A 16,533-nucleotide genomic window follows, 5' to 3' on the forward strand; every position below is an offset into this window, starting at 1 on the left:
TCATTCTGCTCAGAACTCTCCTCCTTCAGGAAGCCTGCCCTGATTGCCTCCCACTCCAGGCTGGGCTGGGCATGGCTCTCCCATAGCACCTGTGCGCCCCCCCAATCTTGGTCCTTAGTGCACTGGGCTGTATAAGGCCCTGCCTCCTCCCCTGGGTTTTGACATCCAGGAATGCTCTCACCACATCTTCCTCTGGGTCCCCTTTACCCAGCTTGGGTCAGGAAGGCCACAAGTGTTTAGGAGAGGTTTGCTGAGCTGCGCAGAGGGGAGGAGTGAGCAGGGCCAGGGAGGAGGGAGGAGGCCAGGATTGTGGGTGGTGGCAGTGCCTGGTTTGCTTGGAGCTGAGGGTCCCGACAGGAGCAAGGTGGCAAGTGGCCCTGGAGAGGAGCCTTGTCCCCATCCTGGTCCTTGCAGCCATGAATGCCATGGCTTCTCCCACATTCATGCAAATAAAATCTGGGCCCAAATGCAGTGGGCAGCTCTTCTCTGCAGAATCACCTCGTGGGTTTATTTTGCCCCCTCCAGCTGAGCTGACTGCAAAGACCTGGGATGCGGCACCAGGTGTGTGAGGTAAGGGAGCACTGTGTACAATCGGGGGACAAACGCAGTCCTACAGAGTGGTCAGGACCCAGCTGTTGGCTTTAGTCCCACATTTCTTGCTCCTGAAAGCTTTGAGAACTAGAACATGCCCGGATCTGGCTTTCTCAGAGAACAGGGGCAGAAGCCCCGGTCTCATCCTGAGGAAATGCAGTTACCAACTCTCCGTGCACCTGCGGTGTCTGGTACTGATGCTCGGTCCTCCAGGCCTGGGAGGCAGCCGCAACCGTGCGGGCATAGAGGAGGGCCTCCTTTCCACAGTGGCAGGAACCTTAGTGCCAGACAGCTGACCCCACCCTGCAAGGAGAGGAGATGCTGGCCCAGAAGTGCATGCGGAAGTGCTGTCCCCTCCCCACTGAGACGCGTCTGTTCCCCGTGATTGTCCCCAGAGCTCCGTGAAGGAAGTCCAGGCGTCTGAGGGCTAATCACCGAGGGAGGGGGCTTGCGGCCAGCTGCCAATCTGGGGCGCTGGAATTGTGGGCAAAGACAGAGAGGTCTGGAAGGGAGCAGGAGGCCAGGAGAAGGGACTGAGGGAACAACCAGTTACTTGTGAGGAGGAGGAGGTAGAGAGATGGGTGTAGACAGTTCAGGACGGAGTCTAATACTTGGGGAGGACTAAAGACCCAGCAGGGAGGCGTCAGCCACAACCAGAGATGAGGGGAGAGGCAGGGAGAGGAGTTCCTGCCTGGATTCAGAGCTCATGGCTGCATGAACGTGGCAGGCAGAGTAATAGCCCCCAAAGAAGTTTACACCCTAATCCCTGGAACCTGTGACTATGTTGCCTTAAGGGGCAAAAACGCAGATGTGATTAAATCAAGGGCTTGAGATGGGGAGATTCGCCTGGATGAGCCAGCTGGGTCCAGTCTAATCACATGAGTCCTTGAACTGGATGTGATAACAAAAGGGTCGGAGAGATGCTGGCTTTGAAGATGGAGGAAGGGACCATGGGCCATGGAATGCGGGCAGCCTCTAGAAGCTGGAAAAAACAAGGAAATGGATTTTTTCCCTAGAGCAGAACTGTGACACTTTGATTTTTGTCCAAGAAGGCTGTGTTGGACTTCTAACCTACAGGACTATAAGATAGTAAGTTTGTGTTGTTTTAAACCACCATGTTGGTGGTCATTGGCAAATTAGCAATAGAAAGCTGATCTAATGACAGAGGAACCTCTGAAGCCCCACTCTCTTCTCCCCACCCACATTCCCACCCTGACAGACCAGCCTCAGCTACCCCAGGTCCCCGCATTTCTCCCCTGCTCCCTCCCTACCACCCCCACCAATCACCTCCACCTCTCCTCTCCTCTCCTCTTCAGCTCTATCTGAGCCACCTGCCTGAGGCTGTTTCCCTTTAAATCCATCCTCCTCGATGCTGGAGTGATCATCCAGAAACTCAACTTACATGAGGAAAATCCCCATTTAAAAACTGTTTTTAATTCCCTATGCTATACAGAATTTGTTTTTCATCTGTTTTATACATAGTAGTTAATATTTGCAAATCCTGATCTCCCAATTTATCCCTTCCTACCCTCTTTCCCCCAGTAATATGTAGTAACCTATAAGAATAAGAAAATGAATATATGTATGTATATGTATGATTGAAACATGCTGTACACCAGAAATCGACATATTGTAACTGACTATTCTTCAATTTTAATTAATTAGAATTTAATTAAATTCTAATTTAAGTTCTAAATTAATTAATTAAATTCTAACTAATTAAAATTAGAAACTGTTTTTAGCTTCCTGTTATCTAAGGAAGTTTGTCCAGATGCCTCCACCTGGCATCCAAGGCCACCAGGAGCTTCCTGCTTTATTCCTCTCCACACTTCCCTTCTGGCCGCGTGCCAGCCATAGGTCCCCTGTCTGTGGCACCCCCTCCCCACCTCCCTGACTTTGCCTTTTCCTCCATTGCCTTGAATACTCTGCCCAGTCTGGAGATGCTCAAGTAGACTCTCTTCTTTCAAGTGCCTCCTGCTTGGGAATAAGACTTGAAATTGCTCTCCTCTAAGATTGCTCCCTGCCGGGCCTGGCTTTTTCAGGGTTGGGAAGACCCTATTCCATCTTGTTGTGGTCCATGCTAACTCCTGCAGGGCAAGGATGGGTCCCACTCACCTTTACTGCATGTACACATATTTCCTTGAGAAATGCAGGTGGAAAGGGAGAACTCAGGTGGGCCATGGAGAGATGCAGGGAGGTGGCGCTATCTGAGACCTTTGGCAAACAGTCCCCATGGCTAACTTTCTCCAGCACTGACAGGTTTCTAATCATGTACAAATCTACCAGCACATTCGAGTTCCCAGTAGCCTTTACCAAGAATCTTTAAATCCAACTGCTGACATTTACTAAGCACTTGGACCTTAACACAAACCCCAGGAGGTAGGGAAAATGCCAAAACTTCCCCTACAGCTCAGCTAAAGAGAAGCAAAAATGAATTCGAAAAAGATAATAAAGCAACTTGTAGTTCACGCATATCTCAGCTGGTGGAACTGTCCTTTTAACTCCTCGCCACCAGGCAAAATGATAGGAAGAGGACACAGATCAGGGGCTTCCAGAGGCCAGGAATGGGGAGGAGGGTGGGCTAGAAAGGAAAAAAATACACGGGAATATTTTGGGGTGGAGCACTTGTTCTGTACCTTGATTGTGCTGGCGGCGACACAACTGTACACTTAGAGATGTCTGCCCAAAAAAGTGCATTTCACGGTATGAAAAATTTTAAGTGAGTAAAAATGAAGTTGCAGTTAAAAAAACAACAACAGCAAACAAACTTGCGAGGCCAGTTATGAGCTACTAGAATGTGAGGCTGACACCAGCCCCTTTCCTCTGCCTAGGGCTTGTCAGTTTGCCAGAGCCTTTCCTATACCCTCTCTTTTCGATCTTCTAGGACCCTGTCAGGCAGGGCGCTGAGTGGAACTGCCTCATTTTATAGATGTGGAATTAAAATCGAGGTGCAGTGACCATCCTCAGGATTGGTGGCTTGTCAGTCCTCACCGTAGACCCAGGCCCTCTCGCTCAGCTCCGCTCTCGTAGTCAGTGCAGACATGACCACCCCCAACCCAGTGTCCCAGACGGCGCCGCCCGGCTGCCACGGCCACAGAGCAGGGTCTCCCTAGAAGCAGACTCAGACTCTCTCTCTCTTTGGATTTCATTATCTGGAATCAACATGACCAGAGCTGCCCTCTGTCCCTTGGACACAAGTGTTTCAAACCATAGGTTCATTAGGTATGGTGAGGCCAGCAGATCAGGTGACGACTAGCACTGAAAAGATAGTTTTCTGTATTCACAGATCCCAAGAGAAGGGGAACGACCACGCCATGCAGGGCCACACGGGGAAACACCAAGGGTCACTCAAGGGCAGAAGGAGTAGGGGGTGGAGGGGAAAACACGGACCAGAGCCTTTAGTGTGGTTTCTATGGGGAAGAACCAGCAAAGCAGGGTGAGCAGTTGAGAATTTTTTAGTTAGAATAATTTCAGTGGGCTCTGGGGTATAGGGCTGGCCTGGCTGTCTGGTACCTGGTCCCAGGTGATCAGGGCAGGAAAGGTGGCCTAGGCTGTCAAATCTGGTAAAGGAAATGGTTGAGAGTATGGGCTTTAGATTGGTTTGCTTGTGAAAGCCACATGCACAGTCCAGGGGTTTGCTCACGTTAGGAATTGTCCAGCCCTGGGAATGCAGTTCCTCCAGCGTCAGCAAGGCCCCAATATGTCAAAGCATCCAAGATACAGAATGAAAAGACATGACTAATAAGAGCAAGGCCCCAGCTGCTCAGCGAGGGGCTAGCGCTCTCTCAGCCTCTCTTAGCTGACACCTCCCAGACCAGCTTTCCCGCTGCCCCAGCCTGATGCAGGCAGGGGCTGGCCACACAGGAGCTAAAGGACACCCCAGCTGGAGCCATCAGCATTTCCTCCAAAGATCTGGTGAGTGTAGGTAAGGTGTTAGGCCGTCCCATCCTTGCTGGGTTTTGCTGTGAGAGAGAAGCCTCAGCCAAACGCCCCTCACATTGAATGTGTTTGCACAGCTATCCCCTGGCAGAGTCTCACAGTTGATTCGTGAGGTGATGTTATCATCCCCATATTACAGATGAGGAAACTGAGGCTCAGAGAGATGAAGGGACTGGCCAAGGTGCACAGCTAACCAAACACAGAGCCACCCTTGGGGTGCTGGGGGTGAGGGCAAGGCAAAGGAGTTACAGACAAGAGGCTTGGAGGCTCGCATCCTTCTTGGGAAGACTGATCATGAGCATATGAAAAGGTAAAGAAGATGAAGCTAAATGCAGAGCAGAAGGAATGAATGAAAGATGGAAAATGGGAAGGCTCCGATGGCAGAAGTGGTCATGTGGGCTGCAGTCAGGGAGCCTGAGAGAGGCCACCCGGGGGCTGCAGAGGGGAGGACACTGGGACCCAGGGAAAGGGCTAGGACACTGCCTGGTGCGAGTGTATGGAAATAAGAAGACAAAGGGAGCAGGAGGGTGGGAGATACTGTTGCAAAGAGGATGGCTGAGCAGGGGAGGTTATAGCTCAGTGGTAGAGTGCATGCTTAGCATGCATGAGGTTCCAGGTGCCCTGGATCAAGCTGACTAATGCAGAGAAAGAGGCTAACACGGTGATGCTTCCTGACTACCTGAACTTCACCCAGGCAGACCTCACCTTCAAGGTGGACTTTGAAATCACTACCAAGGAGGACCCTCGCAGCTTGTACCAGCATAGTGTTGCCATCCTTTGCACCCAGTGAAACTCACTGTTCCCTGCTCCCTCTTTTTGTAACAGTACAATTCAATATTTAACATGTATTCATTATTAAAGTGTTGGGAGGTATGGACTTGTCAAAGCAAAGTCTTCGGTGTAAGGTTGGAGGAAGCGGGACGGAGTGTGACGTTTGGAGCGGTGGGAACAGGGGGGATACAGTGCGTGTTTTTGCTGGTCGATAGCATAGCTTGTTTTACTAATAAAACACTAAGCATGATCTGGAAAAAAAATAAATTAATTTAAAAAATAAAAACAAACTTAATTGCATCCCCACTCAAAAATTAAAAAATTAAAAATTAAAATTAAAAAATAAAAAACAAAGAAGGCAGCTAAGGTGGGTTTGGACACCCAACCAAGAATAAGAACTGTCATCTGGGGTATTAGGGAGCCACTGGGGATACGTGAACAGGTTTTAAGCTTATTGGACTGAGGTTTTAATCCCCTGCTCTATCACTTACTAGCTGTTTTACCTTCAGCAAGTTGCTTGGCCTCTCTGGTCCTCAGGAGCCTCATTTACAAGTAAGGATTAACACCTGGAAATCGTATTCCCAGAATTATTATCACAATCAAAGGAAACAACCATGTAAGGTATCCAGCATCATGTCTGGCACATAGTAGGTCCTCAAAATAGTAAATGTTCAGTGCTCATCAGAAAAGAGACAAGCTCTCTGAGCTTCAGATGCCTCACCTCTAAAACGAGGGAGATAACAGTGGCTGTCAGCTTCTCAAAACAAACATCGGGCAAGTTTATTAGACTTAGCGTAATAAGGCAGTGACCACCTTGGCAATCTCCATAGTGTCTTGGATGGAAAAGCTGAGGGATGATAGTGACAGAGTCCTGAGCTGAGTGATCATAAAGCAGCTCTGGAAAGACTCGTGGGGACGATGCAGACTTTATGATATAATACTTTTTGATTGGTGAGCAGTGAGGCGAGGGTCTTGAAGTGAATATCAATGAATAAGCATTTAGCCTGGAAAAGAAAATAGGTCTGCAGCCTACTGCCCACAGCAAGTGTCTCCTGGAGCAAGGAGCTCAATTATCTTGCCTAGTCACAGCTCTATTTTGTTTTAGCACAAAAACCAGAAAGCATGCTTTGTCTCAGTATTGTTTCATCCAGGAACCGTAAAGTATGTTGGTTTCAATAAAGCAAAACTGACATCATAGGATTGTTGGGGAAATTACGGAAAATCGTGTAGAAAATGTGCTAAGCAGAGCCTCTGCTCAATGAACAGTTACTCATTTGGATGAGGTGGGAAATAACCAGAGCAGAATGTGATAAAGCCATTTTAATAAGGTGAGCAATCGTCCCCGTTTGAGACTGAGAGGGTTTCCAGGACATGGAGCTTTCAGTTTTAAAACCCAGACAACTTTCCCTCCGCCCTCCCCTGGCAATCACCATTCTACTTTTGTCTCTATGAGCTTCACTATTCGTGGTTCCTCGTGTAAGTGGAATTATCTAGTTCTGTCTTTTTGAGACTTAGCTTAATGTCCTCAAGTTTCATCCATATGCCACTTGCATGTGTCAGAACTTCATTCTTTTTTGAGGATGAGTAATATTCCAATGGATGGATGGATATACCACATGTTGTTTATCCCTTCATCCCTCAGTGAACACTTGGATTGCTTCCACCTCTTGGCTATTATGAATAATGGTGCCATCAACATGGGCACCCCCTTTTTTTTTTTAAAGCATCTGAAGTGTTGAGCAAAGGTTACAAGTTGCAGAGCAGGACGAGGGGCCCTGAGTGAGTAGGGAGTAAGGCTTCCGGAGTGCCAAAGGCACTGTCCTTCAGGGAGCCTTTGCTAGGATCCTGCTTTGGGGTCCCGGCCAAGGATGCTGAGATAGCATTGGAAGCAGCCCAGCTCCTCTTGGAAAGAAGCCGGCAGAGGACCACACTGACAGGGAGACTGAGATCCTGTATCAACCAGAGGCACCCCTGGTGTGACGGGCAAAGCTCTGCCTCTTTCATTTCTCTCTTCTGTTCAAAGAAAAAGCTGAACCTGAATGAAGAAATGCCCAGAATTTGGGTTGAAAACCAAGCAACAAGGTTTAAAGTCAGACCCCTCCACACCCCCCACACCCCCCCGCCCTTACTGAGCTTTGACGTTAAATGCTTGGCTGGCCGGGCCCATGCAATTCCCACCACTGCCCTGTGAGGGGTGTATTTCTACGTCCACATTGCAAACCTGGAAATTAAGGTTGGCAGGGGCTAAGGGACTCACAAAAGCTCACGCAGCTATGCAGCTGTGGAGCTGGGATTCCAGTGTGGGTGTGTCCAGAGAGACCAGAGGCCTTTCTTAGCCTCCTGTGAGCCATCAACTGCTGGGTGATCAGATCTCCAAGATTAATGAGTCAACAGGATTTCAAAGCGCCATCTGAAGGTAAACAAGTCAGTATCACCTCCCGCTTAGGGTTTGGGAGTGACTTTTCCCCTCTGGGGAGACAAAGGTGGAAATCTACACCTGATTGAGCCCAGGGCAGGGGCTCAGGTTTCTCCTGGGCAGGCTTTGCTTCAAGTCCCCTAGAGATCCTGGCCAGGTACGGGTGCTGTTTCCAGGAGGGTCTCCCTGTCACCAGGGAAACTAAAGCAGGCCTGCAGAAACTGCAAATGGAAAGAAAGCCCTGGGGGCCACTTGGTTTAAGCCAGATCTGAACTGTTTCCCTCAACCCTGCTCCCCAGGCATGAGGCCCCCTGTAGGGCCCTAACTACACTGATCTTATCTCCTGGGGAATGTTCCCACGGGGCGGGTGGGAAAGGTCAGCGGTGTGTCCCGAGGGCCTTGAGGGGCTCAGCCCCTTCTGCTGTAGAGGGGCGATGGCAGAGGCCCCAAAGCTTACACGTGTCCATGGGTCCCTGTGTCCTTCTAAGACACACTACAGAGCTCTGAGTAGGGGATGCCGCCATGGTGCCTGGCCTGCAAGACAGCTCAAAGTCAAGTGCATTGGCAGGTTAGATCAAGCTCCCATTTGACAAGGTTTAAAAAAACTGGCCCAGCCTCAGCATGAGTGCAGGGTCAGAAACGCCACTACCCTAAATTAGTAAGTCTGAAATGCCGCATCTTCAAGACTCATGTACCATCTTCACCATTTTTGCCACAGCTGTGCTCCACCCGTGCTGTTATTTAATTTTTAAATTAAGTCAATTATTTTGTTATCCTTTAATAATTCTCAAAAGTACCAACAGAGTGGTAAGTGGAAACCCAATATCCATGGATTATACACAGAGTCGCCATAAACATAAATAGAAGGAATTCTCTTCGGCGACGAGAACGGACAGTCTGCAATTACACACGGCAACATGGAAGATCTCACAAACCGGATGCTGAGCAAAAGAAGCTGGGCTCCGGGGGATTCCATTCGTGTGACAGATGTGAAAAACACGCAAATCCAACCCACGCAGTCCGAAGTCAGGAGAGTGGCCACTCTTTGGAGGCGGATAGTGACTAGAAAGGGACAGTAGAGGGGGCTTCTGGGAGCCCAGGATGTTGTTTTCTGAATTTAGAAAGATCGAATTCTGGTTTTTGATCTGACTGCTGGTTTCACAGATGGTTCAGTGTGTGATAATTCACCCAGGTTAACATCCAGCTTAACACTTCTTATGGAACTAAACTTCAACATTATTTTTAAAAAGTTAAAAATAAGTAGGAACATAGTGAACCCAAGATGATGTTTATTGAATTCTGGGGAGAAGCCACGGGGCTCTGGGCCTGAGGCTGGCTCCCACTGTTAACAAGAGGGTATGACGTGCCCCAGAGCGGTCAAAGGCCTGCTCCTCCCCATTAGAAGGTTTGGGGGAGAATCGGTAAGGAAATGGCTTTCTCCTTGTGTGACTTCGGGGTTTTGTCCAAGCACTTGGGAAAACACTGAAGGAGACGACTTATTCTCAGCTCCAGGTAAATGATTAAAATGAGATATGCATGGAAGGCTGGGGGGACACTGAGAGTGTGTGGTGTGGGGGCAGGTGGACAGGTAGGTGGGAGGACAGAGGATGCAGGACCCGCAGATGTCACAGCTGAAGGTCTCAGCGCTGGGGTTGAGCCAAGTAGGGACTGGGGATGTCCAAGCCCCAACCACTGGCCAAAGGAAGAGGCACTCCAAGTGCACGGGACTCCCAGGGCCTGCGCCGCGGTCGGCTGGTGTGTGTGGCCCTGGCTGTTAACCCACCCAGATCTCAGGTCTGGCCTAGGAGGTAAGCCAATGCCTTTAGCTTCCGAGGACAAGGTGAGCTGGTGGAAAGGCTCCAGTTCCTTAGTTCGGGACCACCTAGGCATCCCTCATTCTCCCTGGACTTTCAGGAGGCCATTGGAAACTACAGGGCACATCTGTCCACTCACGACTTCAGCAGAAAGCCCTGTCTGCAAGGATGGGCTCAGGGCCCCAGTCCCACCCATGCGAGCCCAGACACGGTCCCACCCACGCAGAGTCCCTCCAACTTTCTCCCCTCCCCAGGGTGAGCCAGAGCTCCCCAGGCATCTCCGGGCACCTGGGCCTGCCTCCACGGGCTGCTTTAGTATTAAGCGTTAATGATTAAATCCCCGGTTCTCCATTAACCCCGCCGCCGGTCTTTGTCTCTGGGCCGCCTAGGAGCCTCCTCCTTTGAAATGCCACATAAAAATGATAGATGCCTGTTTCCTCCCTCCCGGATCGGCAGGTCCTGTTTCCCTTTAAAGTCTGAGGCCGCACGGGGCGGGCCCTGCTTAAACACAGGAGCGCGAGGCCGGCGGGCGGGCGGTGGAGATAAGCGCGGGGCTGGGGGACCAGACGCGGACCGTGAGGGGGGCGAGCGCGGGCAGCAGGGCGACCCGCCCACCCTCGCCGCGCCCTGAGAACAGAGGAGGACCTGGAGACCCAGGGGGACCTCCTTGCCAAGGATCGCGTTGATGGCGATCATAGCATTGATCCCAAGAAGAACGGTTGATCTGCCCAAGGGGCGAAGCGTTAAGACGAGAACTGAATTGGAAAGGATGTGGCCATGGCTGGTAAATTCCGAATTCTGCAGCCTAGGCGACTCAGACCGGGGTTCTGAGGCCAGAAGCATCCGCCTCACATGGGAACTTGTTAGAAATGCAGAATCCCTGGCGTACTGGATCAGAATTGGCACTTTGATTAGATTCCTGGGTGACTCATGTGCACATTAAAGTTTGAGAAGTCTGGAGTCTAGTAATAATAGTAATAATCTTGGCTAACGTGCATTGAGTGCTTATCATGAGCCAGCATTGTTCTAAGCACCTTATGTGACTGACTGTCCTGTTTAACACTTACAACGTGCCAGATGCACCATTTTGCAGATGAGAAGGTTGAGGTCCAGGGAGATATGGGAGATATGACCAGAGGTCACATGTGTAGAGATTAGAAGTCCAGGTTGGATCAGCCTCACATACAAGCACCCACCCAGGAGCCCCTTCTAGGTTAGCTTTTGTGTGTGTACCACATCAGGCTGGGGACTGTCCTTTGGAATAACCGGGGGCCAACTCCTGGCGGCTCGATGAGCGCCCAGCTGAGATGGATTAGTAGCAAGCCCGCCTGACGTGCTCAGAGTGTCACCCACCTCCATCTGCTGGAGATAATGTGACACATCTCATCTCCCCACTCCAGCTTTCAGAAAGAAATACCGGAGCTGGATGTAAGCAACCCCCACTGCACACGTACCCGCAGGTCCTCTGTGGCGCCGTGAAAGGGTTAAGTTAGGGCTCAGCCACTACATAAATCTGTGTTTATCTGCTGCAAAGTAAGCTATTTAGGTTTCTGATTTACAGTCCTCGGTTTTCATAAAAGTCAGTCATTCCCAGTAAAAGAATGTGGGTTAGATTTATAGGATCTGCGTTAGTCTTTAAAGCCCAAAGCTGGTCTATGACTCACCCTCCATAATGTTTTTGCTCTAGTCCGGAGATATTCATGTGTAAAGAGAAAGATTCAGATCTCTGCCCTGAAAAATAAGACTTTTGGGGGGGAACCAATTATAATGGCGTCAATTGTACTATGCTTGTAAACTTGCCGTCGGCGGGCCCCCCCGGAGCCTGTTTTCCAGGGTTTTTATTCCTCAATAAAATGCACTCTGGTTTGCAGCTTGGCATATAAGACCTCCACTGGTATGAGCGAATGTTTTTTCCTACCAAATTATTAGAAATAAACAGCCCACCAGTGGGAAGGCAGAAAAATTATAAGCAATGAAAATAAATCTTGGAATGTTTGCGTTTGGTGACTTTAATAAAATCGGTCACTTAGCCCAACAGCCCAACTGGCTAAACGGAGCCAGCCTGGCATTTTTATTTTAATTTGAGTTTGTGTTCTGCCAGTGTGAAATGGGGTCAAGGCAAAACACCATGGAAAAAGGCTTTGATGTCTCCTTGAAAAATATTTTGCCCTGTGACTTTATGGTATTTCGTGTCCTTCTCCCCCCTCTTCCCCCCCCCCCAGCCCCCAGCTTGATGAGCTGCATGTCTAAGCCATGACCATCACACGTAATAAAATATAGCCATCATCAACAATCCCCCTTCCAACTCTCTCCCCTCCCCCAGTGAAGTCAGAATTCAGGGCAGAATGTCTTAACAATGCAGAGTAAAAGTGCTGATCAAGATAACCGAATATGATTAAAGGGGATAGGGGAAAGCAGCCTTTTAAACTTTCTCCAAAGCAAAGCCAAGGTGAGGGGCCCAAGTGCAGGAGGAGGGGAGGGAAGGAAGGTCTTTTGGACTGGGCTGGCGGCCAGTTCAAATAGAACTGGGTTAGGAGGGGAAGGTTTGCCAGCTGGTGGAGGAGCGGAGAAGGATGTATTGAAAAGGATGGCAGAGAGCAATGAGCCCAGAATAAAAGCAAGCTTTCCTTTATCCAATGTGTGAGACAGAAAGAAGTGATCATGTTTAGGAGAGTTTTAACTCAGTCTCACCGTGGGCTGAGATTGTGTACGGAAAAGTGAAGGAGTCAGAATTACGTGCTCGTGGTCGTAGTCAGAAAAAGTTTACAGCAGACCTACAACGTGCCAGCTGAGGCCCCAGGACACACAGGGAATCTGCCCTTGCCTTTTTCCCCGACGAGCACTGGAGCAGATGAGTTGACAGAGGGTTCCAGTACAAGGAAGCAGCGTACACAGAACAGTCCAAACCTACCATGTATGTGTTTCAGTGTAGCTGGACCAAAAGTCCTGTTGGGCCTCTTCCTTAATCCATCATCACCTTCACTTCAGCACAGGGCACGATGGTAAAAAGGTCCTTTGGAGCTCTCAAAAAGGAACAAAATATGGTCCCTGCCCCTGGAGTTCAGTAGCACAAAGAAAAAGTATACAGACCACTCTAGTGTACCATGTACAAAGAGACAAGGGCAGTTTAAAAAAAAAAACCAAGGAAGGCTTCAGGGAGGAGGTGGTGTTTCTATGGCTCTTGAACACATGGTAGTCATTTGACATATAGAGGTAAGGAGCAAGGACAATCCAGGAAGAAAGAAGAACAAGAAGAATGTTTAGCAGTAGGAGGGTATTGGTCTGTTTGGAAGGAGGCCGGAGCTTTTTGTGGGTGCTTCATGGAACATCTGAGGAGTCTAAAGGCCAGGAGAGGGAATCCAGGCCAGATATGGACAACCTTGAACCCTTACTGAGGAATCTAGACTCGATCCTTCAAGTACTGGGAGCCTTTCCTGACCCACGAATTCTGAGGTCTGTGTCCTTATTTGTGGCCCCAGAGCACACCCCACTTCCCTCCCTATTATGGTACTTTTCACCCTGTAGTTCAATTTCATGTTTGTCTCCTCTGTTGTATCATGAACCCCAAGAGTCTTGTTCACTGTTATAATCCCAGCCCCTAACACATGTAATAAATATTCAAGAAATACTGGATGCAGAATGAATGTTACGGAGTTTTCACGGTAATGATAAATTGAAGGCTTGTAGCAGGGACCGCTAGCTTGGGACTGGGCTTCAGAGAATTTGGATTTTGGGTCCAGGGTAGACTGGAGCCCAGAGAACCCGCAAGAATCCGTGGGCATTAGCAAGCAGCTGGGGTTGTGGTCTGCTGGGAGTGGGAAATGGAAGGGATGGGGGAACCAAGATGCCGAGAATTTGGAGACAATGCTGATGAGAGAAGTACAGTGAATGAATGAATGAACGAACGAATGAATGAGTTCATTTAGATATACTGCATTCGCAGTGCACACGACTCCAAACAGAGAATTTGTAGCTGTCAGGTAGAAATTTAGCACAGAAACATCTGCACAGTGAGTTCCACAAGAGACAACGCCGAGAGAAAGCCAAGATTGCAGCCTGGGAAGTTGCCTAATTTTAGGAGTTAGAACATCAGACACTAAATCTGAAATTCCCTTTTCTACGACCTCCATCTTCTCTACCTCTTTTAGCTGAAATCACTTTGGGCTCACAGTGCATCTGCCAGTTTTCCCTCTGACCTTGTTTTGATCTTAAAGCCCCATAAATCGGAGACCTCTCTAGGCATGTGAAGTGTACTGCCCTCCAGCACATTGGGAAATAGCCTGGCTGGCAGCAACCTTGAACTTTGTGTCATATTGTGATAAACAGTCCTGGACAATGAACAACCCTCCCCTCCCAAGGCTCCTTGCCTTGGCTCTTTTGCAGTCCGTGGACACAAATTATCTGCTGGGAAAGTGTCTAAAAGCAGGTGTTTTCGGCTCACATATTGGAGCTGGCTGGGAGGTTAGCTGGGTAATGGAACGAAGGGTTGGCCTCACAGCCTGGGAGCAAGGAAACAGAAATGCAACTGACTAAGGTCAGAAACGACAGTGAGGGAGGACAACGGGGGCCAGGATGGAGTGATGGGCAGGAGGTGGACGTTAGAAACTGGGGGAGATGGGCCTAAACTTGAGCATTCATGAAAGGAGAGAGTTTTCCTGTAGATTCTGAGTATGAGGATCAGAAAGGAGGGGCGACTGAGGAGGCAGTGTCTGGGGAACCAAGTTAGGCTGCAGCCTCGTATCCCTGAGGGGTGGAGAGAGAGGGAGGGGAGCTGGCCGGGCTCAGGAGTTCCACCTGACTTAGGAGACAAGACAGGTTTCTGATAAGCTGGACTCTGGGCCAGTGGCTGCCTTCTAATTCTGACCAGGCCACATCTATAGCAAAACAGTCATTCCTCTGGGCAGACGGTCAGGGCTAGTTTGAGAGCACTTGGTCACTCACCCCTAACCCTGCAGAACAGACTGTCCTCAGCTCCCCAGGGGAGCTGTCAGAAGTGTCTGGGGGGTGTCATCAGGTATGTCCCCAATATTGCTCAAGAAATTTCTGGAGTCTGTGCCTCAAACCACCTGCTCTGTTCTCCATGCCATGCCCGGTCAGCAGAGGCTGCTGGGATGAACTGACCCTGCTTTGCAGAGGCTTTATTTGCATTTCCAGAAGCAGACATGTTTTTACAGGAAGGATCCTCCCACAAGTAAATAGCAGTTTCTCCCATAACGTGTGGGATCAGCTGAGATTTGGGTCCAGTCGTAGGAGTGATGGCGCCTTGGTGGAATTGCCAGAGGCTGGGGCCTTAGTCCTGGCAGGAGGCATAGGGCACATTGAAAGGAATTTAAAAAGGGATTTTTGTACATAAACCATAAAACTTACTTAAACCAATTTAAAATGTGTGATTCATTGGCATTTAGTTCATCCACCGTGTTCTGCAACTGTCACCACTATCCAGCTCCAGGATATTTTCATCACCCCAAAAGGAAACCATGTATCCATTAGGGTTAGTCCCTCCCCATTCTCACCTCCGCTGAGCTTTCTGCTTTCTAAATTAGCTTTCTGCTTTCCGCTAATCTGCTTTCTGTCTCTGTGAATTTGCCTGTTCTGGACATTTTTCTGTAAGTGAAATCTTACAATATATGGCCATTTCTGTCTGGCTTCTTTCACTTAGTTTTTCAAAGTTCATCTATGCTGTAACACGTATCAGGACTTTAGTCTTTTTTATTGCCAAATAATATTCCACTGTGTGCATGTATCACATGTTGTTTATCCATTTATCCATTGAGGTACATTTGGTTCTTTCCACCTTTTGGCTATTGTGAATAATGCTGCTTACAAACATTCATGTACAAGTTTTTATTTGAACACTTGTTTTCTTTTTGGCATATACCTAGGAGCAGAATTGCTGGATCATATGGTAATCCTATGTTTAACTCCCTGAGGAACCGCCCAACTGTTTCACACAATGGCTGCACCATCTTACATTCCCACCAGCAGTGTGTGAGGGTGCCACTTTCTCTGCATCATCACCGGTACTTGTCATTTTTTCCTTTAATTATTGCCATCCTAGTGTGTGTGATGTGGTAGCTCCTTGTGTTTTGATTTTCATCTCCCTGTTGACCAAGGAGGTTGAGCATGTTTTCATGTGCTTGGCCATTTGTGTATCTTCTTTGGAGAAATGCCTATTCAAGTTCTTTGCCCATTTTTAAATTATTTATTAATTGGTTTGTTTGTCTTTACTATTGAGTTGCAAGTGTTCTTTACATATTAGACTCCTTTCAGACTCATGATTTACAAACATTTTCTCCCACTCTGTGGGTTGTCTTTTCACCCTATTACTAGTTTTCTTTGCTGGACAAAAGTGTTTAATTCTTTTCAATTGATGTATATTTTATTTGCAATGTTGTGTTAGTTTCTGGTATTAGAATAGTGATTCAGGGTCACATATATATTATTTTTCATTATAGTTTATTACAAGATATTGAATATAGTTCCCATGCTATACAGTAAATCCTTGTTTTCTACCTATTTTATATATGATAGTGTGTATCTATTAATCCCATACTCCCAATTTATCCCTCCTCACCTTCCCCTTTGGTAACCATAAGTTTGTTTTCTATGTCTCTGAGTCTGTTTCTGTTTTGTAAATAAGTTCATGTGTGTCTTTTTTTTTTTTTTTTTTTTGGATTCCACATGTAAGTGACGTCATGACAGTGGTCTTTCTCTGTCTGACTTAATTCACTTAGTATGATCATCTCTAGGTCCATCTGTGTTGCTGGAAATGGTATGATTTCATTCCACAAGTGTTTAATTTTTGATGAAATCCAATTTTCTAGCTTTTCTTCTGTTGATTGGGCTTTGTCTTTCTCAGAATCCATTGATAAACCCAAGGTCATGAAGACGCCCCCTTGTGTTATGTCCTAAGAGTTTTATGATGTTATCAGTGATACATATGTCAAGCCCAGAAATTTTTCAAGAGGTGTGTGCAGAGTTCAGGGAATCACAGGGAATGGA

General features: G+C 48.2%; 1 long non-coding RNA gene across 4 annotated transcripts in view; it reads left to right on the top strand.

Annotated features, from left to right (window-relative positions):
- The window catches only part of LOC116666964, a 300,767-nt gene that overhangs the window by 263,198 nt on the left and 21,036 nt on the right, over positions 1-16,533 (top strand). The window contains exon 3 of one of the 4 annotated variants that reach the window (XR_004323759.1): positions 15,414-15,551. The exons of the other annotated variants lie outside the window; for them this stretch is intronic. This is a non-coding gene — a long non-coding RNA (uncharacterized LOC116666964). The remainder of the gene's footprint in view (positions 1-15,413; positions 15,552-16,533) is intronic. 4 annotated transcript variants of the gene reach the window in all.

Source organism: Camelus ferus, chromosome 11 (genome assembly GCF_009834535.1).
Source record: "Camelus ferus isolate YT-003-E chromosome 11, BCGSAC_Cfer_1.0, whole genome shotgun sequence".
Taxonomy (NCBI): domain Eukaryota; kingdom Metazoa; phylum Chordata; class Mammalia; order Artiodactyla; family Camelidae; genus Camelus; species Camelus ferus.